Source organism: Haemaphysalis longicornis, unplaced genomic scaffold, assembly GCF_048455015.1.
Source record: "Haemaphysalis longicornis isolate Haplotype H1 unplaced genomic scaffold, Haemaphysalis longicornis Haplotype H1 scaffold_5, whole genome shotgun sequence".
NCBI classification, from domain to species: Eukaryota; Metazoa; Arthropoda; class Arachnida; order Ixodida; family Ixodidae; genus Haemaphysalis; species Haemaphysalis longicornis.
In genome coordinates, this window is record NW_027526385.1 from 113430430 (window position 1) to 113439310 (window position 8881).

Consider the following 8881-nt stretch of genomic DNA (forward strand, 5'->3'; position numbering starts at 1 on the left):
TGTCAATAAGCCCCGCAGTTTCTCTTTCTGATTATATATATATTGTGAGCTTTTTATGAGGCTACAGCTTGACTGCCACCGTAGGTAGCAATTACTCACTATCATCCCCACCAGCTTGAGCTGATCACTTCTTCATTCCTTGTACATACTCATCATCATCGACGATCCTGCTTCATCGGAGACCATCATCAGCGCTCAGGCGTGATCGCCATCTTCGGTTCTCTTCGACTCGCCTCCGCAAAAAGCAGCTTCGAAGCCACGATCTGGGCGTCTCCTATCTATGGCCTCACAGTGGTGGAGCTCCAACTCGATCCTGAGCTCTACCTCTCCTTCGAGACCCCTGGAGCTCTGTTTCCGTCGCCGCTTGCCCTAGGGATTAATGTCCAAGTCGCAAGACACTTCGAGTGGCGCTTTCTCTCCGCCCCTGCAATGCATCGTGACCAGTCACCAGCGCAACCCCCCACTTCAGTGGTCTTCGGGCAGAAGACGTGGAGGAGTGGCTGGACAGTTACACCTACGTCAGCCAGTTCAATAGGTGGGATGATCACCACAAATTGTTGACCGTTGGCTTCTCTCTCAAGCAGGTCGCTGAGACGTGGTATTCAAACCACCGACATGACTTTGTCGACTGGGCTGGCTTCACTACCAAGCTGCTAAAGATTTTTGGCTCCACTAAAGCTCGGAGCGACAACGCAAAGAGGATACTGGATGTCCGCGTGCAGCAAGCTAACGAGACCTATACCTCGTACATCGAAGATGTTCTAGCACTGTGCCGCCGCGTCGACAAAGATATGCAGGAGTCCGACCGTGTGCGTTCAATTCTGAAGGGGTCGGAAAGTTCGCGTTCAACGCACTTGTCCTTCAGAACCTGGACACCGTATCGGACGTAATTTCTACCTGTCAGCGTCTCGACGAACGTCAGTCGATCCACCTGCCAAGCGACATGGCATATACTCGTCATCTTGAAGACGAACACCTTCGTGCGATGATTCGAGCTATAGTTCGCGAAGAAATGTATGGCGATGGCACTCCTTGCACACATGCTGTCCATTTAACGTCTTCTGCTCTTGCCTTCGCGAGATGGTTAAAGAGGAGCTTGTCGCCATACCGGTGCTATTGCTTCCTGCCCATCCTGTGGCTTCTTCAACACCGTCTTACTCGAAAGTCGTTGGATAGACACAACGGCCGCTGTCCCCACTCACGGTTCACCCGTAGCCTTTATATGTGGCAGCCATGCCTCTTGTGCCGAGCTCGCCGCCCTACTTTCCAGCCCGCCAGGATGCCACTGTCAACCGCTACGTGTGCTACTATTTCGGCATTCGAGGTCATGTCTCCCGGTTCCTTCAACGTCGACAACGGGATGAACGACGTGGCTACGCCGCCTTCGAACGCGAGAACGTAGCCCCGAATTACTACAGCTATCGGCGGCATGCATGCCCGTCGCTTCCCCGCCGCTCCCTGTCTCCGCCGCAGTCTAACGACGTTTCCCGCTCCTTCCTTGGACTACGACCACGCTCGCCTTCACCAGGTCTTCGCTCGATATCGCCTCTTCGCCCTCCTTCTTACGTCACCGACCACCGCCCGGAAAACTAGTTATTGGAGTTTTGGGAGGGAAAACTGTATCCCCTGCGAAGCTTACAAGTCCTCCGCAGCGTCCGTCGAACTTCTCTGTTTTAGTGGACGGTGTTCACATCGATGCTTTAATTGACACTGGTGCTAGTGTTTCAGTCATAAGTGCGGAATTGTGTGCACGCTTACGCGAGGGACGAACACCCTACAACGAACCTTCTCTACAAGGAGCCAACAGCAGCGTGGTTAGGCCTTCCGGACAATGCACGGTGCGAGTTTTCACCGGTGCCCTTAGCCACCATATTCAGTGTGCAGTGTTGTCTCCCTGTGCTTAGCATTTCATTTTGGGTTGGGATTTTTCGTCTGCCGCATCCGCCGTCATTTTCTATGACCAATCCGGCTTTCCGCTGCTTTGAGGTTGCACGTGCAGCTGATGGTGGAACGGCGGGCTTTGCGTAAGCCCTGTGAAAACTGCTTTCGCCATCGCAAACCCGGCAAGTACATCTGAAATTTGTGTGCGAGAGGATAAATCTCACACTACGGACTCCGTGTATATTCGTTTCGTTTTTGTGAGAAAGTTTCGACGACGCTAAAAACCCACAGAGTGAGTGAGTGCGGCGGACCGAACTAAGCATAACCTTGCAGCCCACCGACGGGCGTGGCGGTTTTCGCGCCACGTTGGTGGGGATGCAGGGCCTGTCTATGGAGCCTACATCGAGCGGTGCACTGCCGCAGCAACACCAGTGTGTAACCAGAGCCCCCTCAAGCGCCGGAACCAATACAGGCAACACTCACGGAGAATCCAGCATAGATTTTCAAGACACGGATCATTCAAGCACTGATCAAGAAAGGCAAGAAGGCGAAACAGGAGCGAAAACGGCCCCAGGTTCCCTCGAGGCGTCGAACCACAACGACACAGCCTGGGACCAAGCCGTAAGCCGCAGGACGAAGAAGCGACAGGAGGCCAAACTTGCTGAACGACAAGCACAGCAACCACCAGCTACAGCAAAGGCGAGTACCGCTACTCAACCACCGACGACAGGGAGACGGAGTAGATCGCGGATACGGTTGCCTCCGCTGCCGAAAGAGGATGTAAAAATATTCGTGCGGCCCAAGAAAGCACTCCCACTTAAGAACTACACTACAGTGGAAGTCACCAGGGCTATCGCACAGGCATGCGGTGACCGGGTAGAATACCTCCACGAGGTAATTATACGTCCCTGCTTAGGATCCAACATTCTCGTCCTCAGTACGTCTAACATGGAGGCAGCTGACTTGCTCCGCAAAATCACGCACACACCACTAGGAGGAGCGAACCACGAGGTTGTGGCGTATGTGGCTTTCTCCAACCAGGAAGTGAGAGGAGTGGTACATGGCTTCCCCCCCAAAACAACATCCGAAGAGCTAATGCAAGGACTGCGAGTTCGCACGCAAAACACCAAGATCATCCAAGCTCGCATGCTCGGGACATCCAAGACCGCCCTCATTACTTTCGAGGGAGACACAGTCCCCCGGGCTGTCTACTTTTACTGAGGAGAAATGCCATGCTTTTTGTACAAACCAACTCGTCAGGTATGTTATATCTACATGTCCACGGGACATCGCTCTGACGTCTGCCCGACGCCAAACGCTAAAAAATGCTCAATCTGTGGAACTAAGAACCCGACTGAAGATCACTCCTGCCAACCCAAATGTGCTCTTTGTGGAGAAGGCCACATGACAGGGGCACGGGAGTGTAAATTAAAACTACGAAAGGCCAGAATTCCACCGAGAAACCAAAATAGAAAATCAGGGAACAAGAAGAACGAAGAAAACAAGAAGCAGCCCCGCCCAAGATGGTTCAGCACCGAATGGCCCTTGCTCGAAGACGCTCTGGGGACCAGGGGAATCAGGGACCGCAGCATCTCAAGACAACCAGTCACCGACGTCGAAAAGGAACCCAAGAAGACCAGGACCAAAAAAAACAAGGACAACAAACACGCAGCGTGGAACCACCCCCGTACGAGGAGCACAGCCCAGAATCGACCCAACAGGCGAACTCTAAGAAGGCATCTCAACTGCAAGGAGAGACAGCGGGACCAAGCACCCCAGGCAGCCACCTAGTCAGGAGGAGAGGACCAGGGCAGGAGGAGCGGACCCAAGAAACGTCAGCAGAGGTGAGCTGGTTTAAGGTTGCTGCCTCCATCAGAAACACAAACAACAAAACAGAAACACGCCAAACTAAACAGGACCTCATATTTGAGGAACTACGACCACAAATAGCGAAACAGAACACTGAAATAGCACAACTTAAAAAACAACTAAGACAAAACGAGATCACAGGAAGCGCAAATTTCCAAGGTCGAATGCAAGGAACGAATCCAAATTCTTTCACTCCACAAACTTCACCAGCTCCTACCCCAGCACCAGCAGTACCGCTAACGTTGCTGCGACTGAAGTGGAATAGGCCTCTTCCTCGCTAAAATGCAGGAAGCCTTCAACAACAGATTAGATCAGATACAAAGTCAATTAAGCACGTCCCTTCGCAAGAGCGGGGAAGGCAAAAGAAACTTAAAAATGCCACGCAACCCCAAAGCAGAAAACCAGCTAGTGATGGAAGCGGATATGGAACGCTCCGAAACAGAAGAGAAGGAGAGCGAAGATGAAGATCCATAGAAATCAAAAGGAAAATGAAAACTTGGAAATCTGGCAGTGGAACTGTCATAGCATAAGGAAGAAAAACCCAGTTTAGAGCAATACATCGAAGCGTCCGTAATTAGGCCAGACATCATATGCTTACAAGAAGCAGGAAGCAAAACCAATATAAAGGGCTACACAGCGATAATACAACGCCTGACCTTAGAGTAGCGACCTTCGTTAAAAAGGACATCACGACAATTCACCACACCCTACTTACAGTAGAACCATCAGCAACGCTTATAGAAGTTGTACCAAACAAAAGGGGGAAAAAGAGCGTCTTTGTCTTTAATGTGTACAGCTCTCCATCAAAAAAGAACGAATGCTTCGAGGATCTACTCTGGGAATGTAGCAAAATTGTTAGAAACAACAAAATAATCATCACAGGAGATTTCAATGCTCCGCACAAGGAATGGCGTTACCAGCGAAACAGTAAGAAAGGAGAGGGACTTCTCAGGGCAATTGAACAGATGGGACTGATCTACATAAATGACCCAACGAATCTCACCAGGTCCGGGAATGAACACTCTAGGGACACATGCCCGGACTTGACCTTCACAAAAGAAACCGAGAATGACATCACCTAGACTAACACACAAGAAACACTCGGAAGTGATCACAACATCATAGGTATTGCGGTCCTCACAACTAAATTTAGGAAACCACTAGGTGTGGCAAAACTAACCGACTGGAAAAAATACAGAGACCTCAAGCAACTCGAGGAAAACAAAACGAAAATTCAGGATACTAGCATCTGGTGTGACAACCTTAAAAATAAGCACAAGAACTCCACAAAGATTATGCAGAGAACTGAACTGACCCGAAACATAGACAACCATTTAGCTCACCTGTGGAATGCAAGGAGAAGCCTCAAGAAAAGATGGAAGAATCAAAAGAAAAACCTGAAACTCAAACAAAGAATCAAAGATATCACGAGGCAAGCAAAGGAATATGCAGACCAACTAGCCAGACAAAACTGGAATAATTTCTGCGAGTTGCTTAAGGGAACCAGGACCAGATCTAGAACATGGGCTATACTCAAAAGCATGCTAGAACCCGCCTCCTCAAGACGAGAAAACAAACACAACTTGAGAAGAGTGGCGCACACCTTCCCAGGGAGTGATGAAGACCTTATCGAGGCCCTTAAAAATAAGCACTGTGCAGCACATAAGAGAAAGACCCAACCAAACACATACGAGGGAAGTAAGAACGAGTATATGGACAGGGTAATATCAAGAGAGGAAGTCCTCAATGCAATGATGTCGGCAAAGAAAAACAGTGCCCCAGGAAAAGATGGAGTCACAAACGCCATGCTAAGAAACATGGGAGATCAGCAGGTGGATGATATCAAAGAATACATCAATGAAAAACTTTGCATACCAGGCGCTGTGCCAAAAAATGGCTACATTGGGATATTGTATCTATTCCCAAACCAGGCAAGCGCCTACAATTGAAAATCTTAGACCTATTTCTCTTACGTCGTGCGCAGGGAAACTCTATGAGAGAATTATCACCAATCGGCTAACCGACTACATAGAAGATAACGGCATCTTCCCAAATAGCATGATAGGCTTTCGTGCAGGGCTGTCCACAACAGGACGCCTTCCTACTCATAAAAGAATAATAAAGAAGGTTGCTCAGGGAGAACACTTTATCCTAGCCCTGTACTTGAAGGGAGCATTTGATAACGTCTTCCACAAAGCCATTTTAGAAACTCTCAGCGCAATGAGCTGCGGCGAAAGAACCTTCAACTTCGTAATAGCGTTCCTATCCAACAGAACAGCAACAGTAGGAATTGGCCAACTGAGATAAAAACCCTTTCAGATGTCAAATGCAGGCACGCCACAGGGATCCATCATCTCCCCTCTCCTCTTCAACATTTCGTAGATAAAGATCGTGAACAAGCTGAGAGAACTTCCGAACATTGGACACGTCATCTATGCAGATGATATAACGATATGGGTGACGCAAGGGTCAACTACAGAAAAAGAAAGGCATCTTCAGAACGCCGTAAACTGGGTAGTAAAGCTGGCAGGCGAAAATGGACTCCAGTGCACCGCGGAAAAATCAGAGATAGTAAGAATCCACGCACACCGAAGCAGCCACAAGGAAGAGAAGATAGCTGTGAAGATTGGCCAATCCGTAATCCCAGAAAGAGACCACATTCGCGTCCGGGGAATGACAATACAAAGAAACGGGACAGCCGATCTCACTATTGAAAAAATAAGTAAATCTTCAACCCAGCTAGCCCGAATTGTGAAGAGAATCACTAAAGGAAGAGCCGGATTTAGGGAAGGAGAAACATTAAGAATCATGCAAGCCCTTGTCATGAGTAGGCTGGCGTACAGCTTACCGTATCACAATCTAAACAAACAAGAGGAAGAACGAATAACCATTACCATCAGGACGGCATATAAAGCAGCACTGGGCCCACCATTGTACACGTCCACGGAAAAATTCTTTCAATTTGGAGAGTACAACACCTTCGAAGAGATCAAGGAAGCATTACTAATCGCCCAGAAGGAAAGGCTTGCCACTGCTAAAACTGGGAGATCCATCCTTTGGAAGATAGGTAGCCCGCCAGAAAGAACACGACTGGACGCCATGACGGACTTGAAACCTGAACAGTGCAGTCACATCAAAACCCTTCCTCTACCAAAAAACATGGACCCCACTGTACACAAAGACAGAAGGCAAGCGAGAGTCAAATACCTCCGGACAAAATTCAAGGATCATGAAAACACGGTTTATACGGATGCTGGAACTTGTGACCAAACCAACGCCACACTAGTGGTCACCGATTTCAAGGGAGCTCTGCAAGATTGCATGACAATTAGACAGTTAAACACAGAAGAAGCAGACACTGGTGCCATCCCCATGGCAATTCCACTCGGCGAAAAGACGAGCAGAAGTCTGAACATAATAACAGACTCCAAGAGAGCAGTATTGAATGTTGCCGCAGGAAGAATACCAAAACGCCTCAAAAACCTCCTTCCACCTGAACTGAAGAAAAAATACAATATCATATGGTGTCCCGGACACGAAGGACTGGAGGGTAATGAAGCAGCGGACAAGGCAGTGCGTGAACTCGCACACCACACACCTGACGATCACGCTTATCACACCCCCCTCCCCGAAAAATATGGAGAAAGACTCTCGCCTATTAGGCAAAAGACAAGCACCTTTCCTACTCCACACAAGGAATTAAATGCTATAGAAGCTCAAATCCTGAGGCAAATACAAACACGTACCCACATCAATCACGACTGGCAAAAATGTTCCCCAATTCCTTCCAAGAAACGTGCACAAAATGCGGAGAGATACCCACGCTATTTCACGCGACCTGGGCGTGCCCGCCCATCTGGCCCCAGGAAAACAATAGTATACAGATTAATCCTATCGAGACATGGGAGGCAGCCCTTACCAGCTCATCTCTCGAAGATCAGCTACGTCTGATCGAGAGAGCCAAGGTTGGAGCCGTTGCATCTGGAGCCCTGGACGTTGGGCCCCACCCATGAACTTCCTTTCAACTTTTCACCCCTGCCCCTTCCCCTTTCTTCTCACAATAAAAGTTCTACAACAACAATATGACCAATCCGAAATTGCAATGGCATATACTGAGCATCCCAGCACCTAACAGCCAGTGCGGACTACGTTTTACATCCAGACAAAGAGACGTTACTTTTTGTTCGTTCCGCGCAGATCAGGGACTGTGACGTGATGATAGTTTTATCTCCGCGCCTTATATCCAAAGATGTCATCTCAACTTGTCTCGTTCGATTCACAGACGGCTATGTGACACTTAGCTACCGATGCCACTTCCGAATCAATTAGGTTCCCTGAAAGCATCAACGTTTCTTCCTTTCTGAACGCGAAGCCCTGTCCCTTTTTCCCCTCTGCTGGGTATTCCTTGTTTCACGTCCTTCAGATTCTGGACAATCACTTTCCCCATTGGCGGCCACTATCAGCACAGACCTCACACAAAGGGAAACACAACTCCTTCTTTAGCTCCTGGAAAGACACAAGGACTTCTTTGACTGCTTTTCCAGCAAACTCGGACAAGCATCCGTGGCAGCGCATCGTATTTATCATTCAGTCCACGTTGGCATTACGCAGCAGTACGATCTGCAGTGTACAGCACATTTTGGCTCTGTATGCATGACAAGTGTCCTTTTGCGGCCAATCTTCACTCTCTATTCCTCCTTAATTTCATATTTCTGTCGCAATGCCTTTTTTCTGCTTACTTTAAAAGCAGACTCGATATGTGTTACTTGGTTGTAAACAAAGTGCTACATTCAGAAACATGCACTTCCCAGATATGTTCTGCCAAATTCTTTTTGAAATATCAGTTGCACACCGAAGACCTGGCTGTGTAACCAAAACGTGCATGCATTCATTTTATAAGAATACTTATTATTTATTCACCACAGCCATGTTATCTACCCAATTGTTAATATTGATATTGCCATGTCTGTTCAGGTATACCCACCTGCTCTGGTCTCAAACATCCTGCCCTAATTTTTAAATGAAATAAATAAATAAATTTACAGCTTCCTCAAGACAGAGAAGGTCACGCAGCTCTTGCAATGCATACTGGTCGTTTCTGGTTATAGTAAAATAGTAAAGACAGCGTTGT